The 26,494-nt window shown below is 35.3% G+C and overlaps 1 protein-coding gene across 1 annotated transcript in view; it reads right to left on the bottom strand.

Moving 5' to 3' along the window:
- LOC134807785 (formin-2-like) overlaps positions 1-26,494 on the bottom strand; it is a 499,018-nt gene that overhangs the window by 361,364 nt on the left and 111,160 nt on the right. The window contains exons 4-5 of the mRNA XM_063788893.1: positions 8,081-8,229; positions 7,067-7,164 (exon numbers count right to left, since the gene is read on the bottom strand). The gene's annotated coding sequence lies outside the window, so the exon portion shown is untranslated. The remainder of the gene's footprint in view (positions 1-7,066; positions 7,165-8,080; positions 8,230-26,494) is intronic.

Genomic DNA, 26,494 nt, shown 5'->3' with positions numbered 1-26,494 from the left:
ATGTCATAAACCTTAAAACTATCACCAGTCCAATATTTTAGGAAGCATTTTATTAGTTACAAATATAAACCACCCACCTATTATTATAAACTGAAATACCAAGAGTAAACTGAAGATCATCAGGGTCATAGCATCACTATGGGGATTAAGTACTGCACTCTTTCACTATCATAAGTGATGATTTACACTTGTAAAGAAAAAGATCCAGGAGAAATATTCAGCCTGAGTGTATGTGTGTGTGTGTGTGTGTGTGTGTGTGTGTGTTTTAGTTCTCAAAAGGAGAAAACATATAAACTGATATAGTACTGGATAAAACCACAGACTGCTAGGTAGCTCAGGATGCAAAAACAAACAAACAAAGATTAAAATTCCAAACTGAAATATTTGAGAAATAATTATCCTTTGGTAAAACTCGCTGTCAAGAAGAAATTCATTTTTAATCATGAAATATATTTTTCCTATGCTATTTTTGCTTTGCTTTAATTTGCTATTTAGCAATGCCCTGAAATATTAATAACTTGTTTAATAAATTCCTTCTAACTCTTAATAGATTTTTAATGAAGAAATCTGTCTTAGAGATCTGTCAAGAATTGATATTGCATACTTTCTGAAAGCGTTAAATTATTGACCTGCTGAACAGTTTCATTTGAACCTCTATCCTTTTCTTGCCATTTTCTATGTTCAGATATTCTTAGAAGCTTTGTGAAATGTAAAAATTATTGATCCTATAAGCCATAATAACAGGTATTTTAGGAATAAGAAGAAAAATGTTTCATCCACATAGTCAATTTATAAAAAATAAAATCTTTCATTCCAGATTAAAATGGTAAATCATTTGTAATTAGCGTGATAGGTAAAATAAACCCATACTACTTAAAACCATGAAGTAAGATCGAGGAAAAAAAAAAAACATTCCCATGGGGGCCCCATCGTTGATCTATTTTCTACAAAACACATAGCTAGCTATTCCTACATGGCTGCCTAAATGCCAGAGCTGTAACAGCTCCAGATAAATCCCTTTCTCCATGCAGATTTTCAACACTGGGAAGGTCAGCTCTGGAGTTCAACAAAGTCAAGGTGCATTCTATCAGAATGGCTGAGATGCTGACTCCCCTATTGTACTCTTCCCTGGATTATGACAATAAAACACAACGCTCAGCTTTGAAAATAAGTAAACTTGTGAAGACAGGAAATGTGTGGCACTTTCATACCCCAGTCTCTTCATGACCCCAGGAGAAATTTATACAGGGTTTATCTCTGTAGATTTTGAAGACAAAATGGATCATGACAAGCCTGTAATATTTGCCATCAATCAGATCTGGATTTAATCCCCGGCTTCTCTATTTACTAAATATTTGACTTTTTTATCATTTGTTTATCTGAATGTGTTTCTTTATAATGTTGCCAACCTTATAGGACTGAGGGAAAGATTAAAGGAGATAAAGTATACGTTTTCAAATGTTTGTTACCCAACCCAACACATAATTACTGCTTAATAAAAACTGGTGGCTATGGTAGTGGTGATGGTTGATCCCTGCCCCCAACATAAGTTCCAAAGCCAATACTACAGAAAAGGATGAAATACTGTGAATTAATCCCTTAGAAAAGCTCTCACTAGATGTCATCCTCTTACACCTCAAGGACTAACCAATGTTGAGATTAAAACTCAGAGATTTGGTTTTAAGTCTGCTATGGCCCAGGAACACAGAGTTTGCAGACTAGGCCCAAATGCCCAGTTAGAACCAGTGAGCAATAGACAGTATTGGGGAATGATTTTAAGATTGGGTCAGACAGACTTGAGTTCTCTAGGGTTTTTTGGGTCTTTTTTTTTTTTTTTAAACATTTCTCAACGCAGCAATCATGGGAAATCTGCTTGAATTTTCTACATCTCAGTTTCCTCATCGGCAAAATATGAAAATCATTACATCTCATTACTCTCACCAGTTACTTCATGGTAATATCAGCAACATAGTTTGGATTAAGATCCTCAGAGATATTCTAGATTATAAACATTATGCTTTTTGTGACTCTGTGTTTCAGAGTTTCCCAAGCTATATGTCCCTAGAGACTTGTTCTGAGAGATGCTCTGACAAAAGAAAATAAGAGTTAAGTTCCATGGTTAAATACATTTGGGAAACACTACACCCTTTTTGGAGAGTCACAGTTAATATTGGCATATTGAAAGCCTTGAGAAATCCCACAATATAGACAACACAGACAGTGCTGATGCGTTCTGATGGTCGCAGAAACCAGCTCTGACCAACCCACACCCATTGTCAGGAGTTGCTTGGCCCCACAAAGGGAATCTACTTTGTAACTATTAAGTGGACTTCCACCTTTGTTTTTCTCTCTTAAGGTTGCCCTGATTCATTCAAAGAGGTAAGTACTGGAAAGAGGGAAAATGACATATAAAAGAACTAGATAAACTTGAAGGCATTAGCATAACTCATGTGCATCAATGGAACCTGGATAGTTTACAGTGATAATCACATACATTTATGGATATAATTGGGGATTCCGTGAACATTTAATTACCGACAAATGGACTGAAATCTGAAAATCAGACCAAAGCAGACTGAAATCTGATTTCCAAGAAAAAAATCAGGAATGTTACTGTTGTACTTTTTAGGACCTCGCAAAACAGCAGGGCTTGTCAATTGATACATTATGTATAAGACTTAATGCTATTCACTGGGAATATAATGAGTTATAAGAGATAACCTGCTCTCCTAGAAGAGTGCTTAGCACATAATAGGCCTTTAGTAAATATTTGCTAAATATAGGAGCACATTAAAACACAAATCTTACTAGACCCCATGAAAGGGCTGGATTTACAATACAAAATGAAAAGAAGACAATGCAGGTATCTTTTATTAATGCCTAGTATTAACTGATATAAATGCACAGCAAATAGTTTCAAATTTTCAGCTAGATTCTAACTTCTCAGTTGTATAAAGAATTATGGACGAAATTAGCAAAAGAGCTAGTTTAGGTTTTGCATGAAAAAATCCTGCAATTTTGGTATAGATCTACAAGTGAACAAGCCATGTGTCTTATCTAATTCATTCAGACATCTGGGTTCATACTTTGAGTGATGACATGGCTGGTGGAGTCCAAGAGTGTCCAAGGGACACATTACTGCATGAAAACACTCAAAGTTTGGGTTGGAGTTCATCAGAGGGATAAGCAAGTCCAGCTTTCAGGAAGAAGTTTTTTTTTTTCATACGAAAGACTAAAACTTGAGGATAGAGTGAAGTAATTAATCAAAACAGGGAGGAGCACAAATATAAGGGAGAAGAGCAGCTCATAAGCTCAGAGGCAAAACCCAGCTCAGAAACAGAGAGGAAATCAGAAAAGAGCTGGGAAGGACATGTTTGATGACACCAAGAAATTTTGTATAAAGAGTTTCTTATGGTTTAGTTGGATATTTGTAATTTGACTAAAAAGCAACCGCTTTTGTTACAAGACTATTTTCTGGCAGCCAAATAGCTTCTGGTATGCTGGGAAATTCAAAGTAGAGAAAGAATTAACTCATACAAATTGCTTAGAACAGGAAAGGAATGCATTTACCCTTATGGGCTGTTATGGACTAAATATTTGTATCCCGAGATTCATATATTAAAACCCTTACCCCTAATGTGACAGTATTAGAAGGTGGGGACTTTGGGACATGATGGTGAAGCCCTCATGAATGGAATTAGTGCTCTTACTAAAAAGATCCCAGAAAGATCCCTCACTCTTTCCACCATGTGAGGACACAGCAAGAAGACAGCTGTCTATGAACCAGGAAGTGGGCCTCCTCAGACACTGAATCTGCTGGAACCTGCATCTGAGATTCTCAGCCAGCAGGACTGTGAAAAACAAATGCTTGTTGTTTAAACCATACAGTCTATGATATTTTTGTTATAGCAGCCTGAACAGACTGAAACATGGACATTCTAAGATCATGAGAGGCCAGAACACACTGGATTTAGAGAATGAGGCCTGGGATTCAATCTTGGCCCTACCAATTTATTTCTAGTTATTTTACATTACGCAAGTCATGGAAACTCATGAGTTTTAAAGACTTACCTAGTTGGTAATAGGTATTTTATAGGGATTACGTAAAGGTTAAATGACTGTCTATAAAAGTGCTTTTTAAATTACTTCCTACATAATAAGTGCTAAAAAAGTAGTTTTCCAAATATTTCCTCATCAAAAGATTATTAGCAATTTTTTTTTATTTGATAGGAATGGGCCAATGTATCTAAATCTCCTTTTTCTGTTTTCAGGAGAAATTTATCTGCCAACTAAATTACAGAGGAATAAAGTTGAATAAGGAGGGCAGTTTGGTGGCCTAGCTAGATATCTCCCTGACTTTAAATTTTGCTCTTATATGTGATATTATATTGCACCCAAATATTTCTAAAACTTTAGATGCACTTTTCACTGCAACTTTACTATGATCTTCATTGTTTTGTTCAATATATGTTTATAATAATATTAGGATATTTTCACAAATTATACCTACTCTTTGCATGTTTTAATACTGCAGAGACATATGGAATATTAGGATACCAAATTGGATTTTTTTCATGCCAAATTGTAGCATTTAAAAAAATACTGTTTCTATATCATATTTCAGTTTAAAGTACTTTTTAATGGGGCTTAATAATATTTATATGTAAGTATTTAATAAAGCCTTAATTGAATAAGTCATGTTAAAATGTAACCACAATAAGTTATTAGCTTGCCTATATAAATGCCAACAAAACTAATGCCAATTTACTTGTCTAATTCTTAAGTCAAACACAAAATTGCTTAATACATTAAAGAGAAAAAACATCAACTTTTCAAACAAAAAATTTATTTTATAGAATATTAATGTTTTGAAACTTCAAGAATATTTACTTCTGCAATTAGGATCCTCTGTCCATTAATCAATTAAATATATGTGCGCAATTAAATACATCTGTATTAATTTCTAATAAACATGAGGCTCTGAGGTCAGATAGCCAAGATCCCAATGTTTACTATTTGTGGCACTTAACCTTACTTTTTTTTTTTTTTTACTTAGGTTCGTTATCAGAAAAAATGGAAATTATCTCATAAAACGACTACATGAATTGTATAAAGTGTTTTAGCCTAGGACATAGCACACAGTAAAACCTTAGTTAATATCAGCTCTGTAGGACTAATAATATAACTCTATCCCGATTCATTTTTTTAACCTATACAATTTAAAAATAATTTAACCTACATCAGGGCTTAGGTAAGGCCTGAAATATTACATTATACTTAATTATAGATGACGACCTCTGCTATGAGTCTTTTGTAAAGGTATTTTTCACACCTAGTATCATCCTGGTGCCTCATCTCCTTAGGTAAAACTTCTTCTTCATCCAAATATCCAAAAAGGTATTAAACAACTCAGGTAAGACTTCTCATTTAAGGTCACTCTAATTACAGCAGCAACAACAGATGTATATACATTCACTAATAAAAGAATAATTTGTGGCTGTGTCCCTCTGAAAGTTAAGCCAGAAAATTTTAGATTTTATTGAGACATAAAAAGAAACATTGCTCTCCAAGTCAAATTCTCTATTATTAAAATATGTCATCCTTCATGAATTTCATAAATAGCAAACCCAGGAACAGAGTAACCATTTTTAAAAGTCTGGAGGGGATTCCATAACAACATTTAAATACATTACTACTCAAACAATTTGATTGGATTATAAGATATTTAAAGCTGAAGCTGTAGTTGTGATGTTTGCTGTTGATTATTTTGATTTCAAGATCCTCACACAAAAAATACAAGTTTATAGAACTATTTATATTAAATAAGTGCACTGTAAAATGAAATGTACATAATATATATTTACATAAAAAGGACAAAATTAGTAATAGCAAAATAAAATCATAGTTCTTTAAAAGTTCTATCTCCGAATAGGAATAGTTACCTCAAAACCAAAAAGACTAAATACATGTTCTAGTTGAAAATGTATTGAAAACTAAGCAAAAGACATTAATGTGAGTTCTGGTTATCATAAAACTTTACAATAATGAACTACACATGATTCTACATAAATCTAAAAACATTTTGCAAACATGAAAGCATTTATAACCTAACAACTATAAAGTAATAATTCTATTATTTTATTTTTGAAGATCAGGCCCAGAATTATATAATGAGATTTGACTTCAAAGTGGCAAGTTTTATCAGCATGTTCTACCATCACATATTTAAAGAAATCAGGTGAATGGATTAAAAAAATAAAGATACAATAATTATATACACATGTGCTGCCTAGGATGGTAAAATAATATGGGGAAAAATGCAGCTGAAAGATTTCCACTGTACCCAACTCCACTTCCCTACCAAAGCAGAAGATGGAACAATGATGACTAGAAATCTTCATGAACAAGAGGAAATTCCAGTTTCTAACTGAAACCTTACTATAAACAGTTATCTGCGATAAGCTGTATTTGTCATAAAAGGCTCAAGCTGCATTGATAGATCTTACATCAGGGGTCCCCAACCCGCTGGGCTGCAGACCAGTACCGGTTTGTGGCCTGTTAGGAACCAGGAAACACAGCAAGAAGTGAGTGGTGGGCAAGCCAGCATTACAGCCTGAGATCCGCCTCCAGTCAGCCCAGCAGAGACATTAGATTGTCATAGGACCACAAACCCTGCTTGTGAACTGTGCATGTGTGGGATCTAGGTTGCACGCTCCTTATGAGAATCTAATGCCTGATGAGGTGAAACAGTTTCATCCCAAAACCACCATTCCCCATGCCAGTTTCGTGGAATTGTCTTCCATGAAATTGGTCCCTGGTGCCAAAAGGCTGGGGACTGCTGCACAAGCCTCCCATTAGATGGAGAAATAAATACCTCCACAAATGTTTCAATCTTAAGAATACCCACCAAGGGCGGGCGCGGTGGCTCAAACCTGTAATCCCAGCCCTTTGGGAGGTAGAGGCAGGCAGATCACTTGAGGTCAGGAGTTCGAGACCAGCCTGACCAACATGGAGAAACCCCATCTCTACTAAAAATACAAAATTAGCCAAGCATGGTGGCACATACCTGTAATCCCAGCTACTCAGGAGGTTGAGGCAGGAGAATCGCTTGAACCTGGGAGGCTGAGGTTGCGGTGAGCTGAGATCGTGCCATTGCACTCCAGCCTGGCAACAAGAGCAAAACTCCGTCTCAGAGAAAAAAAAAAAAAAAAGACTACCCCCTAAAGAACCATAGTCAACTATGGTTCAACTATAAACAACTGCATTTAACTTCAGGTTAGCCTATAAGTTTTGAATATTCACTATATCAACCCACCCTCCTTAAGCCCAATGATAATAATAATAATAATAGCACTACAATTTTTTTCATGTATGATATTGGTTTTCAATTTTTTTAATTTTAAAAAACCTCTTTGTAATCACTAGCCCTATCTGACAAATGAGGAGGAAACTAATGCTTAGCTAATTAAGTATCTTACCCAAAGTGATGCAGCTCATAAATAAGAAAGCTTAGACCATGTGTTTTACTAAGTCAGAGTAGAGAAAAGCCATTTACAGAAGTGTGGAGTGACTGTCTGGCTCTGAAATTGGACAGATGTAATTTCAAATTCCAGCTTCAACTCTTTGGAAAGTCACTTAAGTTCTTCTACCTTCTGTTTTCTCATTTGTAGAATAAGGATCATAGTAGTATCTGCTTCATAAGGCTGTTGTGGGAATCAAATAAACTAGCATATGTAAAGTACTATTTTAGAAGCCTAAATAAGTGAGGAGTACATGTAACAAGTATACACAATGTAAATTTTCAAATGTACAATCTCTAGATTACTAGCTGATGAATCATTAGGTTCTAATTAGGGATACAGATATCATCTCCTAAAATTTGCTAAAATTTGGTCAGGAAGTCATTTATGCCTTAATGTTGATTAATAATCCATGATCTAGCTGGCTTGGAGAAAGAATACCAACAACCTGGGAGATAATTTGTTGAAATACAAGAAACAACATGTAGGAAAAGAGAAAGGTAAAGAAATTAGCACTAGACCTACTCACTCTCTCACTTGATCAGCCTTTACTCCCTTACCTCCAGTTCTTCCTTTTCTGCTTTTATAATGGTTGCTTGTGGTATAAATAAAAGGAGGTCAGGCTATAAATTCAGATGACCCAAATTGAAGACGAGTCTTTCATAGAGTGACCTGAGATCTCAATATCTCTGAGTCCTAATATATTCATCTGCAAAATAAAGATGATAATGCCTGCTAATACACCTCATTATGCATGTGAGAGCAGTTTATTGTATATGTGTATTTTATTATCTAAAATTAGGCATACTAGATCTAGATGTAGACTGGTTTCCTGCTTTCAACCAATTTATGACTAAAGTTTTTAGAGTCTTTAAAATATTTAGTTTGGGGTAATGGTATCTAGATATTTTAAAACTTTTCCAGGGTAGCATACTGAACTGCTTATGATATAGAAAATTTTCACTTTTTTTTGACAAATGAAATGTTGATATAGCTTTACTTTAATGGTTAAGAGAGGGGATGGCTTTGAATACTTTGGAGACACATGTGCAACCTGTGTTTTACATGCAATCCCTATAATATAAAGATCTTTCATATGATAAAGTTTTTTTTATAAAGAGAGAGGATTTACAAGTCACACATGAAAAATAATCTTGTTATTTTACAATCACAGTTTGCAGCTGCCCTGTATATTCATTATCTAGAAGATAAAAGTGGACAAATATAATTTGGTAAGGTTGATCATTTCAGAGCTGAATGTAGATTTTGAGCTTTATTAGCTAAAGTTGAAAATTAGACCACCAGATTTCAACTACCCAGCAGTAATTAATTCCAGCATGTGAAGCTTAATTAAGGAAAAACAAAATACATTGCAAATTGTTGAAAAGAAAAGCCACCAACTGATGACACAGGACTATTTAAATATATTAAAGAAATGGTGCAGTATGTTAAGCATGTAATTCCGCCAAAATTCTCCCAGCTTTATTTTGTCTTCCTTTCCATATCCTTGGCTCTCAAAAATTCATTCTCAGTTCTTTGGCAAAAGAGACTGGAAGAGACCAGAAGGAGGAGAGGGGGAGTGGACAGCTCATGCTAATGCCACTTTTCATTTCATTTTTTTTGAAAAATCCTACTTTGTGCATATAAAATATAGTTCATTTCTTATCCTGAGAGTTACCCTGGCATATGGCTCAATTGGAAACATCAAGGTTTTTAGTTCTTTTTAAAATGGCTTGCCTCTTTTCCAGACTTTTCTTCAGATGTATTGTCAATGCCACTTTTAGAGTCTATCACCCTTATATTGGTAAAATCTTCTTCACTTTCTGGCCAGGAAGGTACTGACCATGATGGTAAATGAATAGTGAGTGGGACAAGTCTGGGACTGATTGTGAAAGCACCCATCTAAGCAGTTCCTTTTTCAGATATTATTGAGCTTGTGTTGTTGGAGTTTTTAGTAATATAAAAGACATGTTCTCTAGACCCAGAAAGAAAACTCACTTCTACTTTTTACTCTTCTATTGAGTTAAGTAACCCAAAGGCATCTATTGAACTTTATAATCATGCTCTGAAATCTGTGTGCTCAATTGAAATTCCATGAGTCCAATCTAATCATGATCCTTCTTGATAAAATACAATGCTGATTAATGCTGATCTTAAGAACATTTCTATATATCTGAAGATTTTTAAACTCAATGCTTGTCTGGTCTGGTATTGGCATGACTAAAATATCCAATTTTAAAAGTTGAATGTGGGCTGTAAGAATTAATATCTTGTTCTATTGACCATCTTGGTTAAAGTTTTTGGTTTGCAAAGTATAAAAATACTTGTCCAATTTAATTCATCAAGACTGTTCTGCATTATTCTGCAATAAATCCTGTATAGAGTCCACTGAATGCATGGAATCATTGGATAATGGCAGACTCTGCCCAAAGAGGGGAAAAAAAGATAGTCTAAAAGTAAGTATCAAATAGGGAAGTTTTGAGTATGAAATAAAAGATAAAGGTAAAAGAAAACTGGAGGGAGATAAGTAGTTTGTTCCTTATTTTTCCTAAATGGAAATATATTTTATAATGTTTTATAAGAAATATAAACAATATTTCTCTTAAAAAGTATAAAAAGTGTTATTCTTTGTTTGCAATGCTAAGAAAGTTTTCATGATACTTTATAAAAGTGACTTTCGATTTCTGGCTGGCAATAATTTCTGAGTCCTGAGGCAATTGTCAGTCACTTTTTCAAATTGGAGAATACAGTAATAGTTTTAAGAGTATACCCTTATTTTCAGCTCAATATGTACATTCTAAATCTAAATATCATGTGTAAACAAGTATACATAGAGCTTCATGTGACAAAAATATACAAGTTATAAAAATTCATTCACAATCAGTAACACACAAATGTCTGTATCCAGAAATTTTGAAGGACTGAGCAAGGTTATATTTTTCCTTAGCACATTCTTCATCTATTTTCCATTTTTCTTACCTGGCAGGCAGCTAGGGGCTACAGAGTCAAATAATGAAGTTGTCTTTCATTTGGATATAGTTTATTAATGGGAAAACACTAATCCATTAATCAACCGAAGTCAGTAAATTTTTTTTAAAAAGTATCTTCTTTGGTAACAGAGATCACATACCTCTTAAAAAGGAGCCATTATCTCCATGGGTTTCTCAGCTGAAGTTAAAAGTCTAAAAATGATTTTCATTCATTCCTCATTAATATGCAAAATTATTCAAATTAGATAGTAATTAACCATCTACTCAGTAGAAAACCTTTTCATGATAATTTATGATAAACTCAGTTGCTGCTTTGATTGAGATTGATTTTTGGTGTTGAGACTCTATCATGAATACAAAAAAGCACCTGAAAAAATATTTTTAAACACCTAACTTATTGCTTAGCTAATTACATGGTAGCCATGTTCACAGACTGTTCCAAAGAGAAGCTTATCGAATAAGATCAGTCCAAAAAAAAGCTGTGCAGTGCATACACTCTTCCCATATTTATAGTAAATCTCAGCCCAGAGCACAATGTCTGGATGCCTCTGTTTAGTTGACTCATATCATTTTTGGACTTATTATTCTTTAATTGAACTAACTGTCACACTCCAGATAAGACTGTCTGGCTAATACAGAATTTCAATAAGACGCAAACTATGGAAATTTTCACATATCCTCACGATCAATTGATTTCACAGGATATTTTACTCAATGGGCTCAGTTATGATTTGTAAACAGACTTCAGTTTTACTTTCTGCAGATGAGAAAGAGACCTCAGTAGTAGGTGATGAAAGGGTGATTATTATGTGCTTGTCAGACTAGTGGAAGTCATTTTCATTCTCAACAACAAAAGCTGGAGTTGAGTATCGGTGACCATAGGGTACGCAACTGGATCTAAACACTGAAGACTGCTATTCAAAACGTTGCTCCCTGAGAGTAACAAAAACATGGGGACACAGTTAGTGACCTTCTCTTAGCACTTTTTAAAAATACACAAAGGAAAACACCTACTACTTTCAGTACCTATTTGGTTGCAGAGATCAACTATGGGTGAGAATTCCTGTGGCAATAGATGAAAAGGAAAATCTGACTCCGGCTGGGTGTAGGTGGCTGCCTCAATCATCCACTTAAAAGCATTTTATTGTGGGATCAGAATAGTACATGTTATATTTTGGCAAGCATTTTACCTTCATTTATATTTGTATGCAAGAAGATTCTAGATGTTATTTCATTTGCTCCTCTGTCAGGTATGATGGACAGATACTGAACTCATTTTCCAGATGAAGAACATGAGGCCTGAGTGGTGTGACTGTTAACAAATTAATCAGCCAGTTAGATGAGCAGGGACTAGGACTTGGTGTTCTTTCTGCTTTTTTCTTGCTAGCTACTTGGTATTTTTCAAAATGTCTCCCAAAGATGGCCTACATCAGAATCATCAAGGGTGCTTATTAGGGATGCCACTTGTGAGGCCCCTTCTCAGTTGTACTGTGTCAACCTCTGGAGAAGGAATCTAAGTAATTCCATTTTAAAATACCTGCCCAGGTAATTCTTAAGCGCGCGCACACACACACACACACACACATTTTTAATCCACTGCCTATAGCTTTGCCTCACCAAACAGTTGATCTCCCACCCTTGCAAAATGTATACTGTATCTTCAGAGAATAGGACAAATGGGGAGTGATAGCCTTGTGTGGATCCTCCTGGGGATTGTCTGACAAGGTGAATTATAGGGTAATTAGTAAAATATCCTGAAAACATTGTTCTGAATTTTCCCAGCAATATCTGAAAAGGGTAATTATATAATAATGAGCATAAGCTTAAACAAAGAGGAGAAAAATCTGCACTCAAAAAAGTAACACCTTAAAAAAACTTTGAAAGGTGCCTCTACAAAACTGAGTGAAATGATTGCAATTTGAAGCAACTGCTAGTTCCCATAGGGAACAGTAAGTTCCCAGTAAAGATGATATGTGTGCACATTTTTTTTTGTTAGGATTCTAAAACAACAGAATTAGCCATAAGCTAGGAGTTGCTATGATTTATGTTTTATAATAGCCCCTCCTTTCCATTTCCTGGTCAGCATTCTGGATGATTATTTCATTTAGCACATATTCTCTAGTTTGTTTCTTTCGCTTCAAGTCTATTTTACATTTTCCTGTACTGAACTGCATTTGCCATCTGCTGATCCAATTACTTATACAATCCAAATCCTTTTGAGTCTGATTGTTTTGTTCCTCATTATTTGCTCAGCCTCTAGTTTTAGTATCCTCTGTAAACTCTAAAATCTTGTTTTCAATACCTCATCTGAATTTCTTATATACAATACAACCCAATTAGCTCAAACTTTAGGTTTTCCTAAGGCTACTTGTGTTTGAGGGGATTTAGATAAGTTGAGTGGATTTGGATCCTAACAAAGTCCTGACAATTCACTCTTCTAAGGATAGCTGATCCATCAAAAATTGAATTATTGCCTTTAAATTGAAAGAAATTAAAAAAACAGGAAAGATACGCATTCTAAAATTCTGCTATATATACAGAAGACTAATATATTGTTGTCAACATCGTCATCTTTTTTCAGCTTTAGTGGGGTTTAATTGAGAAAAACTGTATATGTTTAAAGTGTACAATGTGATGTTTAAATATATGTATATGTTATGAAATGATTACCACAATCACGCTAACATAACCATCACCTCACATAGTTACCTTCTTGTGTGTGTGTGTGTGTGTGTGCGTGATGAGAATATTCAAATACAATTGTAAGCTAAGAGAGTAGATTTTGAATATCCTCATCATGCTAAGAGAGTAGATTTTGGATATTCTTTTCACAATTAGTATACAATTTTTTTTAGATTTTAATTTTTGTGGGTACGTAGGTGTATATACCTATGGGTTACATGAGATATTTTGATACAAGCATACAATGTGTAATAATAACATCAGGGTAAATGGGGCATTCATGACCTCAAGAATTTATTCTCTCTTTGCAATACAAACAATCCAATTATAGTTATTTTTAATACATAATAAATTATTGTCGATTATAGGTACCCTGTTATGCTATCATAATACTAAATTTTATTCATTCTATCTATTTTTGTACCCACTAATCATTCCCACTCCTCTTCCCAGCTTCTAGTAACCGTAATTCTATCTATATCTCCATGAGTTCAATTGTTTTAATTTTTAGTTTTCACAAATAAGTGAGAATATGAGAAGTTTGTCTTTCTGTGCCTGGCCTATTTCACTTAACTTAATGTCCTCCAGTTCCATCCATGTTGTTGCAAATGACAGGATCTCATTTTCTTTTACGGCTGAATAGTACTCCATTGTGTATGTGTACCACATTTTTGTTATCCATTCATCTGCTGATGGACACTTAGGTTGCTTCCAAATATTGACTAGAGTGAATGGTGCTGCAATAAACATAGAAGTGCAGATATCTCTCCTATAAACTGATTTCTATTCTTTGGGATATATACCTAGCTGTGAGACTGCTGGATCATATGGTAGCTCTATTTTTAGCTCCATTTTTTCTGAGGAACTTCCAAACTGTTCTCCACAGTGATTGTACTAGTTTACACTCCCACCAATACTGTATGAGGGTTCTCTTTTCTCCACATCCTCACCAGTATTTGTTATTTCCTGTTTTTTAGATAAAAGTTATTTTAACTGAACTGAGATGATAACTCTTTGTAGCTTTGATTTGCATTTTCCTGATGACCAGTGATGTTGAGTACCTTTTCATATGCCTGTTTGCCATTTGTATGTTTTTTTTTTGAGAAATGTCTATTCAGATCTTTTGTCTGTTTTTAAATCAGATTATTAGATTTTTTCCATAAAGTTGTTTGAACTTCTTATATATTCTGATTATTAATCCCTTGTCAAATGTATAGTTTGCAAATATTTTCTTCCATTCTGTGGGTTGTCTCTTCACCTTTTTTTGTTTCCTTTGCTGTGCTGAAGCTTTTTAGTTAGTTGTGATCCCATTTATCCCCTTTTGCTTTGGTTGCCTTTGCTTGTGGATATTACTCAAGAAATTTTTGCCCATTCCAATGTCTAGAGAATTTCTCCAAGGTTTCCCTTTAGTAGTTTCAGTTTCAGTTCTTAGATTTCAGTCTTTAATTCATTTTTATTTGATTTTTGTATGGGGAGAGATAGGGGTCTAGTTTCGTTCTTATGCGTATGGATATCCAGTTTTACCAGCAACATTTATTGAAGAGACTTTCCTTTCCATAATGTATGTTCTTGGCACCTTTGTCAAAAATCAGTCTATTCTAGATGTGTGAATTTATTTCTGTGTCCTCTCTTCCGTTCTTCTGATCTCTGTGTCTGTTTTTATGTCAGTACCATGCCATTTCGGTTACTACACCTCTGCTGTATACTTTGAAGTCAGGTAATGTGATTCCTTCAGTAGTGTTCTTTTTGCTTAGGATAGCTTTGGCTATTCTAGGTCTTTTGTGATTCCATATAAATTTTAGAATTGTTTTTTCTATTTTGTGAAGAAAGTCATCGGTATTTTGATAGGGACTGCATTGAACTTGTAGATTGTTTCCACTAGAATGGACATTTTAACAATATTGATTCTTCCAATCCAAGAACTTGGAATGCCTTTCCATTTTTTTGTGTGTCTTCAATTTCTTACATCAGTGTTTTATAGTTTTCATTGCAGAGATCTTTCACTCCTTTGGTTAAGGTAATTCCTAGATATTTTATTTGTAGCTATTATAAATGAGATTAATTTCTTGACTCCTTTCTCATATTGTTCACTTCTGGCATATAGAAATGCTACTGATTTTTGTATGTTGATCTTGTATTCTGAAACTTTACTGAATTTATTAGTTCTAATAGTTTTCCTTTAGGTTTTTTCAAATATAAGATCATATCATCTGCAAGTAAGGATAATCTGATTTCTTTCTATCCCATTTGGATGCCCTTTACTTCTTGCTGTTGTCTGATTGCTCCAGCTAGCCTTTCCAGTAATACGTTGAATAACAGTGGTGCCAGTGACCATCCTTGTCATGTTCCAAATCTTACAGGAAAGGCTTTTAGTTTTTCCCCAATCTATGTGATACTAAATATGGGTCTGTCATATATGGTCTTTATTATGTTAAGGTATGTTGCTTCCACCTCCAGTTTTTTTAGGGTTTTTTTTTAATCATGAAGGGATGTTGAATATTATCAAATGCATTTTCAGCATCGATTGAAATGATCATATAGATTTTTGTTCTTCATTCTGTTGATATGATGTATCACATTCATTGATTTGCCTATGTTGCTCCATCTTTGCATCCCTGGGATCAATCCCACTTGGTGATGATTAGTGATCTTTTTAATGTGTTGTTGAATTTGGTTTAGTATTTTGTTGAGGATTTTTCCATCAATATTCATCAGAAATATTGGCTGGAAGTTTTCTTTTTTTGATATATCTTTGTCTGGTTTTGGTATCTGGGTAATACTGGCCTTGTAGATGTGTTTGAAAGTATTCCCTCCTGCTCTATTTTTTCAAAATAGTTTGAGTAATATTGATATTAGTTCTTCAAATGTTTGGTAAAATTTGGCAGTGCTGCCATTGGGTTGTAGGCTTTTCTTTGCACATTTTATTATGGCTTCAATTTAATTACTTGTTCTTGGTCTGTTCAGGTTTTGGATTTCCTTATGATTCAATCTTGGTACATTGTATGTGTCTAGGCATTTATCCATTTCTTCTGGATTTTCCAATTTATTGGCATATAGTTGCTTATAGTAGCTTCTAATGATCCTGCAAATTTCTGTGGTATTTGTTGAAATTTTTTCTTTTTCATTTCTGCTTTTATTTATTTGGGTCTTCTCTCTTTTTTTAATAGTCTGGCTCAAGGTTTGTCTACTTTATCTTTTTAACAAATCAACTTTTCATTTTGTTGATCTTTTGAATTTTTTTCACTTCAGTTTCATTTATTTCTGCTCTGATTTATTATTTTTCATTTGTTTTATTTATTTTTCTCTAATCTTTATTATTTCTTTTCTTCTAATTTTCAATTTGGTTTGCTCTCTTGATTTTCTAGTTTTTTAAGATGTATTGTTAGGTTGTTCATTTGAGGTTTTTGGCTTTCTTGATATAGATGTGTATAGCTATAAACTTTCCTCTTAGCGCTGCTTTCACTATATCCCATAAATTTTGGTATGTTCTGTTTCCATTATCATTTGTTTGAAAAAAATGTTTTAATTTCCTTCTTAATTTTTTCGTTGACCCACTGGTCATTCAGGAGCATACTGTTTAATTTCCATGTGTTTTTATAGTTAATACAATTTCTCTTGATACTGATTTTTAGTTTTATTCCATTGTGGCTAGAGAAAATACCTGATATAATTTCTTTTTTTATTTTTTAAGACTTTTTTTGTGAGCTAAAATATAGGGTATCTTTGAGAATAATCCATGTGCTGAGGAAAAAATGTATATCCTGCAGCCATTGAATAAATTGTTCTGTATATATCTGCTAGGTCCACTTGTTCTATAGTGCAGATTAAGTCTAATGCTTTTTTGTTGATTTTCTGTCTGGATGATCTGTCCAGTGCTGAAAGTTGGGTATTGAAGTCTCCAGCTACTACTGTATTGGGGTCTCTCTTTAGCCTTAATAATATTTGCTTTATATATTTGGGTCCTCCAGTGTCCTCCAGTGTCACATATATATATACATATATATATGTGTGTGTGTGTATATAGTGTATATATATACAATTATATATATACATATATAGTGTGTGTATATATATAGTGTGTGTGTGTATATATAGAGAGAGAGACAGAGAATTGTTTTATCCTCTTGCTGAACTTACCCCTTTATCATGATATAATGACCTTATTGTTGGCCTCTTTTTATAGTTTTTGTCTTGAAATCTATTTTGTCTGATAAAGCAAAGCTACTCCTGCTCTGTTTTGGTTTCCACTGCATGGAATATCTTTTCCATCCCTTTTTTTAGTCTTTTTTTCATCTTTTTTTTTTCAGTCTTTATAGATGAAGTGTATTTCTTGTAGGTCACAGATCACTGGGTCTTGTTTTTCTATCCATTCAGCCACTCTGTGTTTTTTATTAGAGTGTTTAGTTCATTTATATTCAATGTTCTTATTTATAAGTAAAGACTTAATCCTACCATTTTGTTATTTGTTTTCCAGTTGTTTTGTAGACTTCTTTCTTTCCTTTCTTCCTGTCTTCCTTTTAGTGAAGGTAGTTTTCTCTGGTAATATGTTTTAATTTCTTCTGTGTGTGTGTGTGTGTGTGTGTGTGTGTGTGTGTGTGTGTGTCTGTCGTATATTTTTTTAGGTTCCCAGGAGGCTTCTGAATAATATCTTATAACCCATTATTTTAAATGGATGACAACTAAAGACTGCATAAACAAACAAGCAAAGAGAAAACTAATAAAACTCTACACTTAAACTTCTTATCCCCACTTTTGAACATTTTGTTGTCTCTATTTATATTTTATTGTATTGCCTATGTCTTGAAAAGTTGTTGTAGCTATTATTTTTGATCTTTTCATATTTTAGTCTTTTTTTTTTTTTTGAGATGGAGTCTCGCTCTATCGCCCAGGCTGGAGTCCAGTGGCGTGATCTCAACTCACTGCAACCTTTGCCTCTCGGGTTGAAGAGATTCTCCTGCCTCAGCCTCCTGAGTAGCTAGCATTACAGGTGCATGGCACCATGCTGGGTTAATTTTTGTATTTTTAGTAGAGACGGGGTGTCAGCATGTTGATCAGGTTGTTCTTGAACTCCTGACCTCATGATCCACCTGCCTCGGCCTCCCAAACTGCTGGGCATATTTTAGTCTTTCTACTCAGGATATAAGTAGTTTATGAACCACAATTACAGTTATAATATTCTGTGTAACTATTGCCACTGAGTTTTACACCTTCAGATGATTTCTTACTGCTCATTAATGTCTTCATTTTTTCAGATTAAAAAACTCCCTTTAGCATTTTTTGTAGGACAGGTCTGGTGTTGATGAAATCCCTCAGCTTTTTTGGTCTGGGAACGTCTTTATTTCTTCTTTATATTTGAAGGATATTTTCACTGGATCTATAATTCTAGGATAAAAGTGGGGTTTTTTTCCTTCAGCACTTTAAATACGTCATGCCAGTGTTTCCTGGCCTGTAAGGTTTCCACTAAAAGTCTGCTGCCAGATGTATTGAAGTTCCTTCATATGTTATTTGTTTATTTTCTCTTGCTTTTAGGATACTTTATCATAGATCTTTGAGAGTTTAATTATTAAATGTCTTCTTTGGGTTAAATCTCCTTGGTGTTATATAACCTTCTTGTACTTGACTTTTGATGTCTTTCTCTAGGCTTGGGAAGTTCTCAGTTATTATCCCTTTCAATAAACTTTCTACTCCTATCTCTCTACCTTCTCTTTAAGGCTAATAATTTAGATTTGCCCTTCTGAGGCTATCTGGCAAACCTTGTAAATAGATCTTGTAGATATTCATTTTTTAAAATTATTTTTTCTTTTGTCTTCTGACTGTGAATTTTCAGATAGCCTGTCTTCAAGCTCACTAATTCTTCTTCTGCTTGATTAATCCTGCTGTTAAAAGACTCTGATGCATTCTTTAGTATGTCCATTGCATTCTCAACTCCAGAATTTCTGCTTGATTTTTTAACTATTCAATCTCTTTGTTAAATTTATATGATAGGCTTCTGAATTCTTTCTTTGTGTTATCTTGAATTTAATTGAGTTTCCTCAAAACAACTATTTTGAATTCTGTTGGGAAGGTCATATATCTCTGTCTCTCCAGGATTGGTCCTTGCTGACTTATTTAGTTCATTTGGTGAGGTCAGGTTTTCCTGGAAGGTCTTGATGCTTGTGGATATTTGTCAGTTTCTCAGCATTCAAGAGTTAAATATTTATTGTAGTCTTCACAGTCTGGGCCTGTTTATACCCATCCTTCTTTGGAAGGCTTTCTCAGTATTCAGTATTCAAAGAAATTTAAGTGTTATAATCTATGTTTTTAGTCTCTGCAGCCATATCTGCATCAGGTGGCATCCAAAGCCCAGTAATGCGGTGGTTCTTGTAGACTCATAGAAGTACTACCTTGGTGGTCTTGGATAAGATCCAGAAGAATTCTCTAGATTACCAGACAGAGATTTTTGTTCTCTTCCCTTACTTTCTCCCAAACAAGTGGAGTCTCTTTCTCCATGCTAAGCTTCCTTGAGCTGGGGGAGGGATGACACAGCACCCTAGTGGCCACCAACACTGGGACTGTGCTGGGTCAGACCTAAAGCCACCATGGTCTGTGTCTTGCCCAAGGCCCACAATAACCACTGCCTGGCTACCACCTATGTTTGCTCAAAGCCCAAGAGCTCTACAATCCGCAGGTAGCAAAGCCAGCCAAGCTTGTCTCCTTGCCTTTAGGGCAGTGCATTCTCCCTGGTCCCAGCTAGGTCCAGAGATGCTGTCCAGGAGCCAGGACTTGGAGTCAAAAATCTCAGGAATATACCTGGTGCCTTATTCTACTGTGGCTGAGTTGGCACCCAAGCCACACGACAAAGTCCTTCTGACTTTTCTTTCCCCTTTCCATAAGCAAAGCAGTATCTCCCCAAGGCCACCACTGCCTTAGGCCTATGGTGAGTACTGCCTAACCACCACCAGTGTTCACTCAAGGCCCACGTGTTCTTCAGTCAGCTTTTGGTGATTGCCTCCAGGCCTAGGACCCTCCCTTCAGGAAAGTGGGGTTCCCTCTGGCCTAGGACTGTTCTGGAAATGCTGTCCAAGAACCAAGGCCTGGAATCAGGGACCGCAAGAGCCTGCTTGGTCCTCTACCCTACTGTGGCTGAGCTGGTACCTAAGGTGGAAGACAAAGTCCCCTTTACTCTTCTGTCTCCTTTTCCCAAACAGAAGGAGTCTCTCCCTGTAGCCACCAAAGCTGGGAATGTGCTGGATCTCACCTGAAGCTAGTACATCTCTGAGTCCTACTCAAGGCCCACAGAAAGTACTGCCTGGGTGTCATTGCTGATTATTCAGGGTCCAAGGCTCTTTAGTCAGCAGGTGATGAATCCTTCTAGAACTAGGTCCTTCACTTCAAGGCAATGGGTTCCTTTTTGGCCCAGGGAGTGTCTAGAAATGTTGTCCAGAAGCTAGGGCCTAAAATGGGGGCTATTGGACTCTGCCTGGTGCCCTATCCTACTGCAGCTGAGCTAGTATCCAGCTTGCAAGGCAAAGTCTTCTTTACTCTTCCCTCTCCTCTCCTCAAGCAGAGGACAGGAGTTTCTCCCAGAGCTGTGAGCTGCACCACCTGGGGCTGGGGAAGAGTGGCAAAAGCACTGCCTTGGCTACCCCATCTGGTGTCTCACTAAGTTGTGGGCCCTGTAGATCTCCTGGCCCCAAGCCCAGCACAGCACCAGGACTTGCCCAAGAATTGCAGACCTTGTGGCCTACATGGCCTTTCAAGTTTCTTTGGTACTCCAGAGTACTTTAGCCTGCTATGGCAAGGCTTATCAGAATTCAGGTTCTAACTATTGTGATGGGCAATTCTCCTCTGGCTAGGGCTTGTCTAAATGCTCCTCTGTGTGTGCCAGCTGAGTTCTGCCCCATGTTGCTTTCCACTGTGACAGTACAACTCTGAGTTCCAATGCAAAATTCCACAATCACTGTGCGCTCCCTCCCCCAAACACATAGATTCTCTTTCTGGGCCACGCAGCCACTGCCAGGGGATTGAGGAGGGGTGGCATCAGCAATTCAAGACTGTCTTTTCTATCTCCTTTAGTGCTTCTTTCTGTGATACAAAGTTAAAACCTGGTACTTTGATTGCTCGCTTGGTTTTTAGTGGTTATAAAGGTGCATTTTTGTGTGGACGTTTGATTCAATTTGGTGTCTGTGAAGACTTCTATTTAGCCGTTTTGCTCCACTTCCAAGCCCAATATATTAACTACAGTCACCATGCTGTACATTATTTCTTCGGAATGTATTCATCTTACAACTGAAAGCTTATACCCATGGACCAGCATCTCCTCATTTCTCCCCCAGCCCACACCCAAACACTAGCAACCACCCCATCTATTCTTGTTTCTATGAGTTCAATTTTTTAAAATACCACATATAAGAGATATCATGCAGTATTTGTCGTTCTGTGTCTGGCTTATTTCACTTAATATAATATCCTCCCGGTTTATCTATATTTTTGCAAATGAGAGGATTTTCTTCTCTTTTAAAGCTGAATAATTTTTATTACATATACATGTACTGAGTATTTTTATTATATATTCATACATATTATATATTATGCATTCATATATTATATATTCATGTCCACTCATCCATCAAGGGACAATTAACTTGTTTCCATAACTTGACTAGGGTGAATAATGCTGCAATGAACATGGGAATGTGGGTATCTTTTCAGGATAGTGATTTTTTTTTGTATGTATACCCAGTAATAAGATGGCTGGACCATATGGTAATTTTATTTTTGATTTTTTGAGGATATTTATTGTTTTTCATAATGGCTGTACCAATTTACATTCCCACCAAAAGTGTACAAGAGTTCCCTTTTCTTGACATCCTTGGCTGTTATCTTCTAAATTTTTTATTACAACCATTCTACGAGATTTCATTATGGTTTTGATTTCAATTTCCCTGATGATTAGTGATGTTGAGCCCCTTTTAATACACCTATTGGCTATTTGTATTCTTCTTTTGAGGAATATCTATTCAGATCCTTTGCCCAATTTTTAATGTTTACTTGATTTTTTGCTACTGAGTTGTATGAGTTCTCTAGATATTCTGAATATTAACCCCATATCAGGTATACGGTTTGCAAATATATTATCTCATTCCATAGTGTGCCTTTGCCTTTTGTTGACTGTTATTTTGCTGTGCAGAAATGTATTAGTTCGATATAGTCCCACTTTGTTTTTGCTTTTGTCACCTGTGGTTTTGGTATCATATCCAAAAAATTATCACCAAGATCGATGTCATGGACATTTTCTCATTTTCCTCTAAGAGATTTATAGCTTCCAATCTTGTGCTTCAGTTCTCTATCCATTTTGAGTTGATTTTTGTGTGTGGTGTAACATAGGGATCAACTTTCTTTTTTTTCTTTTTTTGGTATATGTATATTCAGTTTCCTCAACATCATTTATGGAAGAGACTATCTTTTACTTATTGTGTATTTTTGGTGCCTTTGTCAAAAATTAGTTGAATGTACGTACATAGGTTTGTTTCTGACCTTTCTATTCTGTTACATTGTTCTATACGTCTGTTTTTATGGCAGTACCATGCTGCTTTGATTACTATGGATTTGTAAATAATTTGAAATCAAGAAGTGTGATGCCTACTTCTTTGTTTTTCTTACTCTATAAGATTGCTATAGCTATTTATGATCTTTTGTGTTTTCATACAAATTTTAGGATTTTTCTATTCTATATATAGCATTTTTTTCCTTGTTTTGTCCTTGTCTGGCTTTGGTTTGAAGGTAATGCTAGCCTTGTAAGATAAACTAGAAGTGTTCCCTCCTCTTCAATTTTTTGGAAGAGTTTGAGGAAGACTGGTTTTTCTCTTTAGATGTCTGATGGAATTTACCAGTGAAGCCATCCAGTTCTGAGCTCTCATTTGTCCGGAGATTTTTGATTACCTATTCAAAATCCTTACTCGTTATTCATCTGTTCAGATTTCACCTTTTTAAATATAAAATTCATCTTATTGATTATCTTTTTAAAGGATTTTATCAACTTATTCTAGGTTATCCAATTTCATTGCCATATAATCATGCGAAGGAGTTTCTTATGACTGAATTTCTGTGGAATCAGCTGTAACATCTCCTCTTTCATTTCTGACTTTATATTTTATTAACCTTCTCTTTTTTTACTTAGTCCAGCTAAAGGTTATGTTGTTTCTCTTTTTTAAAATTTTACTCTTTTAATTAATCTTTTCTATCATTTTTCTAGTCTCTAGGTGATTTATTTCTGCTCTGATCTTTATTATTTCCTTTATTCTACTAGCTTTGGGCTTAGATTGTTTGTTCTTCTTTATCAAGTTCCTTGTGGTGTAAACTGAAGTTTTTATTTGATATTTTTCTTTGTTCTTCATGTAGGCATTTAACGTTATAAACCTCCCTTAGCACTGCTTTTGCTGCATTCCATAATTTTGGTATTTTGAGTTTCAACTTTCATTTGTCTCAAGATAATTTCTTATTTCTTTTTTGACCCTTTTGTTTTTGGGAGCATGTTGTTTAATTTCCATATATTGTGAATATTTCAATTTTCTTCCTGTTATTGATTTCTAGTTTTGTATTTTTATTTTTGGAAAAGATCCTTGATATGGTTTCAGTCTTCTTAAACTTTATATGACTTATTTTGTGGACTACGATATGACCTATTCTGCAGAATGATCTGTGTATGCCTAAGAAGAATATGTATTCTGCTGTGTTTGGATGAAATGATCTGTATATGTCTTTTGGGTCTAAAGGGTAGTTCAAGTCCAACATTTTGTTGTTTATTTTCTTTCTATATGATCCATTTATTGTTGAAAGTTGGGTGTTGGAGTCATCAATTACTGTATTGCTATTTCTTATTTCTTTCTTTTTCTTTTTCCTTTTTTTTTTTTTTTTTTTTTTTTTTTTTGAGGCAGTATCTCACTCTGTCCTGTCGCCAGGCTGGAGTGCAGTGGTGCAATCTCGGCTCACCGCAACCTCTGCCTCCCAGGTTCAAGCGATTCTTCTGCCTCAGCCTCCCGAGTAGCTGGGATTACAGGCACCTGCCACCACGCCCAGCTAATTTTTGTATTTTTAGTAGAGACAGGGTTTCACCCTGGCCAGGATAGTCTCGATTTCTTGACCTCGTGATCCACCCACCTCGGCCTCCCAAAGTGCTGGGATTACAGGCATAAGCCACCACCTGCTGTCTATTTCCTTCTTAAGATTTTAAGTGAGTCTTAGCCTGTAGTTGAGTTTTTGGGTTGTTTTTTTTTCTTATCCATCCAGCCATTCTGTCTTTTGATGGGCAAATATAATCCATTTAGATCAAAGTTATTGATAGATCGAGATTTGCAATTGCCAATTTGTTCAATGTTTTCTGGCTGCTGTTTTGAAGATTCTTTGTTTCTTTCTTTTCCTCTTGCTGTCTTCCTTTGTGATTTGATAATTTTCTTTAGTGCAATCCTTGGATTCTCTTTGTCTTTTGTGTATCTACTATAGGTTTGAGTGGTGTTTGTTTGTTTGTTTTGTGACCATGAAGTTTAAATAAAACATTTTATAGAGTCTAACAGTCTATTTTAGGTTGATAACTGCTTGCCTTTTATCATGTACTAAAACTCCATACTTTTGCTACCCCAAACTTTGCATTCCATGTTTGTGATGTCATAATTTACATATTTTTATATCGTGTATCTGTTAACAAATTATTGAACCTATAGTTATTTTTAATACCTTTGTCTTTTAATCATTATACTAGAGTTGGAATTTACAGAGTACTATTACAGTATTAAAACATTCTGAATTTGACTGTATACTAACCATTGTGAGTTTCATACTTTCATATATTTTTATGTTACTAATAAGTGCCCTTGAATCAGCTTGAAGAACTTTCTGTAGCATTTCTTGTAAGACATGTCTAATGGTGATGAACTCCCTCCAGGTGATGTCTGTTATTTCTGAAGGACATCTTTGCCAGGGAAACTATTTTTTTCCAACATGTTGAATGTATTATTCCACTCTCTCCTCACCTGTGACAAAAGACAGACTTATGGTAGTTTCCCCAGTACGTAACTAGCCTGTTTTGTTTCTTTGAAAATTCTCTCTTTATGTTTGATTTTAGACTGTCTGATTTTATTCTGTCTTGGTAAAGTCTTCGTCAGGTTGAAGCCATTTGGGAATCTTTGAGCTTCATGCACCTAGGTGTTCATATGTTCCCCCAGATTTGGGACATTTTCATCCACCATTTCTTTAAATAAGATTTCTGCTTCTTTCTTTCTCTTTTCTACTGAAAATTTCAATATTCAAACCCTAGTTCCTTTGATGGTGTCCCATACCTCCCATAGCCTTTCTTTATTCCTTCTCATTCTTTTTTTTCTTTTTTCTCCTCTGTATTTATAATTTCAAATAGTCTGAATTTCAGTTCACTGATTCTACCACTTGATTAAGTCTACTGTTGATACTCTCTATTGCACTTTTCATTCATTTATTACATTCTTTATCTCCAGAATTTCTGTTTGGCTTGTTTTGATGATTTCTATTTTTTAATTGAATTTCTTGTTTTGTTCATGTATTGCTTTTCTGATTTCATTGAATTGTCTATCTGTGCTTTTTGTACCTTGCTTAGGTTTCTTAAAACAATTATTTTGAATTCTTTATCAGAAAATTGGTAGATCTCCATTTCTTTGGACTTGGTTGTGAGAATAATTGGGGATTTCTTTGGGGGTCTCACATTGCCTTGATTTTTGTGTTTCTTGAGGTCTTGCATTGCTGTCTTTGCATTTGAGGAAACAACCACCTTCTTCAGTCTTTTCTGACTAATTTTGGCAGAAAAAATGCCTTCATCAGTCAGCCCAGCTAAAGATTCTTAAACTGTCTCAGATCTTTTCTGTTTGTGCCATTCTACACCTATTGATTCCTCTTGGTGGGGTGTGGGGGAATTCTTAAGACTGTATGCCTTCTTCCAACCCCAAAAATCCAGGCTGGATGCTGAGAGCTTCCCATTTGTTTTCTCTAGGGCAGTGCTCTGAAATCCTGAAGTTTTTAGGCCTTTTTACAATTCAGTAGGGTCAAATCATCTGTGTGAGATGCTTGCTTTTCCTATCCTTAGGTATGTGCTCTGAATGCTGGCCTGGGAGAAGAGGAGTGAGACACATGGAGTTTTGGGGGTGTCCCTTGTGGGTCCGGAGGTAAAATTCATGGGCCAGCTTCCTGGCAGAGTTCACAAAGTGGTTAGTAGGGTCTGTGACCTCTCTTCTCTGCTCTCATTCTCTCCCAATCTTTGAACTGTGCTGATTACCTTAGTAATCTGGGTGAGGTAATAAA

Source organism: Pan troglodytes, chromosome 12, assembly GCF_028858775.2.
Source record: "Pan troglodytes isolate AG18354 chromosome 12, NHGRI_mPanTro3-v2.0_pri, whole genome shotgun sequence".
NCBI lineage: Eukaryota > Metazoa > Chordata > Mammalia > Primates > Hominidae > Pan > Pan troglodytes.
This window is presented reverse-complemented; position numbering and strand designations above follow the sequence as displayed.